Here is a 4,568-nt window from a genome sequence, read left to right as displayed (position 1 = left end):
AATCTGTGAAGAAATATGAATACAAAGTTGAAAAAGTGAAAAAAACGTTGAACTGTGGAATTTGAAGATGAATGAAAAACTGAAAAAAGTTGAACTGTAGAATGATGAGAATCTGTGAAAAATTATGAATTCTACAACGTTGGAAAACTGAGAAACTGAAAAAAAAACGAATGTTTGAATCATAAAAAAGTGTGGATGATCCAAAGTAAAAGCAGAAGAGAAAATACAAAGTTTTTCAACTTTGTATTATTCACATTTCTTCACTGTTTCACATCAATCCACAATCCACCTCATTCAAATGATTAGCTCATTATCAGTTTAAAAATGATCCCTAATCAAACTTTTTCAGTTTTTTTTACTGCTTGAAATATGAATAATACAAAGTTGAAAAACTGAAAAAAAAACTGAATGTATGAATCAAGCTGAGTTAACCAAGCCAGATGCTGTACTAGGTGGAAGCAGTAGTGAGAGGTAATGAGATGGCTAATAAAATATCCAAGATGGCCGCCCATGAGGGCAGATGGGAGTTGGAGTCTTCAGTGGTATAAGATGGCCGCCCGATGGCATCATGGGAAATGGAGTACTTTGTGTAACTAAACTATAAGTGTCAAACTCCAGTCCTCGAGGGCTTGTATCCTGCATGTTTTTGAATCACACCATTCACTTAACATTAGGCCATTTTTACGGTAGAAAAACTTGAATTGTAGCTGAAAGTGAACTGTGGAATAATGTTAATGTGAAGAAATATGAATAATACAAAGTTGAACTGTGGAATGATGTGAATGTGTGAAAAAATATGAACACAAAGTTGAAAACTGAAAAAAAACGAATGTTTGAATTATAAAAAAAAAGTGTGGATGATCCGAAGTAAAAGCAGAAGAGAAAAAACAACTGTAAACGTGAAACGCGATTTGCCCGAACCGGGACACGGACATGTTGAAGATGACAACTCTACCACTGGGCCACGGGGGGGCGATGTCAACCCACACTGTGAAAGCTTTAAATAAAGAGAATGAAGTATGTTTGAACGTGAATCTGTGAAGAACTACGAATAATACAAAGTTAAAAAACTGAAAAAAGTTCAACTGTGGAATGAAAAGTAAGATGAAATGAAAGTAAGAACAGTTTGAAAAGGCTAAATTCTTTAAATATGAATAGTATAAAAAACGTGAATTGTAGGAAAACGATGAATAGTTGAACCTTGAAAAATACAAAAGCACTTCACGTGAATATGTGGAATGATATGGAGTTCGAACGGCATGAATTGGATGAACTGGGAAGGAGTTGAAACCAAAAGTAAAATAAGGAATTAACTGAAAAAAAAAAACTGAATGTGCAAAAAGACGCAACCTGGGATTGAACCCACGAACATGAAGTTGGAATACGTCACACAATACCCATGAGCCACGGGGACACGGGAAATGCGGAAACCGTTAAAGTTTAAAAATAAAGTACGATGACCACCCCATTCACTTAACATTAGGACATTTTTACGGTACAAAAACTTAAATTGTAGGAAAACGATGAAAATTTGAAACTTGAAAAATAGACCCGCACTAAACATGAATATGTGGAATGATATGAAGTTTGAACGGAATAAAATGGATGAACTGGAAAAGAGTTAAAACAAACCTAAAAAACGGTCATAATAATAAAAATAATAACTAGAAAAAGTGCAATTCCTGAAGTAATTGCGTGTGAAGGTGAAACCGTTGAAAGTTTGGGAGTAGAAACGTGGAAAAATGTGGAATGTTTGAACGGTGCGACTCCGTGAAATGCAAAAAATCAAAAGTTGATAAACTGAAAAAGTATGATTCATAAAAACTGAATACTAAGTAAGAACAGTTTGAATAGGCTAAATAAAGTGAATGTGAAAAATTCAAAGTTGAAAACTGAAAGAAGTTGAACTGTGGAATGATGTGGAATGTTTGAATGGTTTAAATAATAGAAACTGTGATTAATACAAAAAAAGAACAATTTGAATAGGCCAAATAATATAAATGTGAATAATACATTGTTGAAAAACTGAAAAAGTTGAGCTGTGGAATGTTGTGGAATATATGAATGGTATAATTCATAAAAACTGAATACAAAGTAAGAACAGTATGAATAGGCTTATAATACGAATGTGAAAAATACAAAAGTTGAAAAACTGAAAAATGTTGAACTGTGGAAAGATGTGGAATGTTTGAATGGTTTGAATAATAGAAACTGTAATACAATAGTTACACCATACAAAATGTCACAGCATGTGGTGCTACTTTGTGAGATTGGAAGATTGGAAACGTAGGAGCGACAATATGAGGTGTTCTTAATAACTTGACCACGAAGGCTGTCACCCGTGGGAAGGCCCAGACAATCTGTGGCGTATGTAATCAATTGTCAAAAAGCCTCTTCCGCATAACATATACACACACACGAGTGCGCGTGTGCAAACACACACACACCATATCTACCAACAGCCAGCTAGCTAGTGAAAGAGTGAGAATGAAAGATCAAGAGAAAACACTAAAAATGTAGTGCCCATATTTAAGCATTAGGAATTGAGAAAATAGTCCCTTTTGAAATACTTCGTTAATCTACGGAATTATTTTTTTAAAGCTTTTTGCTGTGACAAAAAAAAAAAAAAACCTCAAGAAAAACCTGCATTGGGTGAAAAATTACACCATGGGCTTTTAAACGTTTCATAATTCTATGCTTACAAATGATGAAATTTTAAAAATGCCATAGTAATCTTTACAGAGCATGAATTTGCTGTAACTTCAAACGATGCACAAGGCTCATTTCGATACAACGAAGGTATTGTGTACTTAGACATTGTACCTTCGCAAAATGTTCGGTGTGGTTTTGTGCTATGCATTTGACAATAATTCTCTGCAAACTCACTCCCAAACAATTGACATACATGGACAATTTTATTAACCAAGAAACAAAAAAAAACAAAAAAAATCACTCATCTGTAACCACATTTGTACAATGACCATTAGAAAAAGTTAAATAGAGTGGGAGGCCATCGGAGGGAATTTGGGGAGGCTCCTGAAAGGCCTTCTGCCATACCTCCACCGACATCTTTAAAGTCTTCCCTCCAGCCTGGAGCAACTCTACGTCAGTCCCCTCCACGTAACAGCCAAAGATCAAAATCTTCTGTGCGCACATATGCCCCGTTGAGTGGAAAGATTAAAATCAAATTCATGAGCAAAAAAAAAAAACAAGCGGTTAAGGTGAATTTTAGACAGATTTTTATGCCTTAATATCTAAGCATGGGATTTAAGACCATCTTTATTGGACTAAGTACACATCTAGCTCAACGATGGGGGTCTATAAATAGGAAGGCACCTTTTGAATAGAAGAGACACAGAATAGGACCAGTTATCTACTCACATCAATTTCTGTATACTGTGTGGTGTGAAGGCTCAAACCATACTCATTGACCTTTGCGGTTAGATGAGTAAAAATATAGGTTCCCCCCAACTCTAATTTATACAGGTTGGCCTCCCTCCACAGAGTCACCTTGATCGCCGCCTCATCCTGCAATAGGTTGGAAAAAAAAAAAAAAAAATCACACTTTACTTGTGAAGTGCAACAGGAAGATTAAAATGGGGGTACTTACTTTTCTTATGGTGATTTGCCGCATGGGTACCGGCTGCTCCCTGCGAAGTTTCACCATGCGTATCGGACGGATCTTAAGTGGACCAAATAAATATAGAAACAAGGTTAAGTGTCGCCGAAACAGTACTTTTCTTCCTCCTGTCACCTTTGGGTGTGTGTATTAGAGAGAGCGAGAGAAATACATGCACACGCGAACACACACACACAATTAGCATTTACCTCCAAAATGAGAGGATATGCAGTATAACCGTTAAATGTGTGGATATTTTTTTGTATTCTTGTATAGATTTACAGAGCCTTCTTTGTGACTATATGAATCCATGTGCCCCAGTGTGTATATAAGTACATGAGCGACTCAATAAACTTACGTCGGTTATTTGGCCATTCACTGACACCATCCCCTCAGGAAGCCGATGAATAACTTCCAGGAGGGATGATTGAAGTGATGGGAGGTAGAGGAGAGTTTTGGCTTCATCCTCCAATTGAGGGGTTGGGTTTATTTGGGGCCCGGAGAATATTTTTGTGCCCCGCCTGCAGAGCAGCACGTTGGGGCTGCTTTGGCTGACCGCGCAATTTAAAAAAAACATAGCTGTTGCCCTCTGTGACTTTTACTGCCAAATGTTCGAAAAGAACCAATTTGTAAGTGTTTTCTCCATCACAGAGGGCAACAGCTATGTTGTTATGGCAGCACTCCATTTTCAGTGTGCCGTTTGGTGACAGGCTCCACGATGTCGCCGTAGATTTAGGTCGGAGAGCGACCACTTTCGCTTTCAGCATCGACATTCTAAAAGAGAAAGAGAAAGACAAGTGAGAGGCCCGTTTTTTTCTTTTATACATTGTAAATGTGTGGAAAGTTGCTGAAACAGTACAAAGTAGTACCAAGTCTCAGACAAACTCATTAAAAATGTAGCAATAAAATGAAAGACACTTTCCACTTGAATGGCTAAAGGGAAGACCAC

General features: G+C 36.9%; 1 long non-coding RNA gene across 1 annotated transcript; it reads right to left on the bottom strand.

Moving 5' to 3' along the window:
* Nucleotides 1-3,466: 3,466 nt before the first annotated feature.
* LOC148405188 (uncharacterized) lies at nt 3,467-4,219 on the bottom strand. The gene is made up of 3 exons (XR_015864385.1): nt 3,978-4,219; nt 3,611-3,682; nt 3,467-3,528 (listed from the first exon to the last, which is right to left on the bottom strand). It is a non-coding gene; the product is annotated as an uncharacterized LOC148405188 (long non-coding RNA).
* Nucleotides 4,220-4,568: the final 349 nt, after the last annotated feature.

Source organism: Hippichthys cyanospilos, unplaced genomic scaffold, assembly GCF_059441005.1.
Source record: "Hippichthys cyanospilos isolate Australia breed blue-spotted pipefish unplaced genomic scaffold, RoL_Hcya_1.0 HiC_scaffold_25, whole genome shotgun sequence".
NCBI lineage: Eukaryota > Metazoa > Chordata > Actinopteri > Syngnathiformes > Syngnathidae > Hippichthys > Hippichthys cyanospilos.
This window is presented reverse-complemented; position numbering and strand designations above follow the sequence as displayed.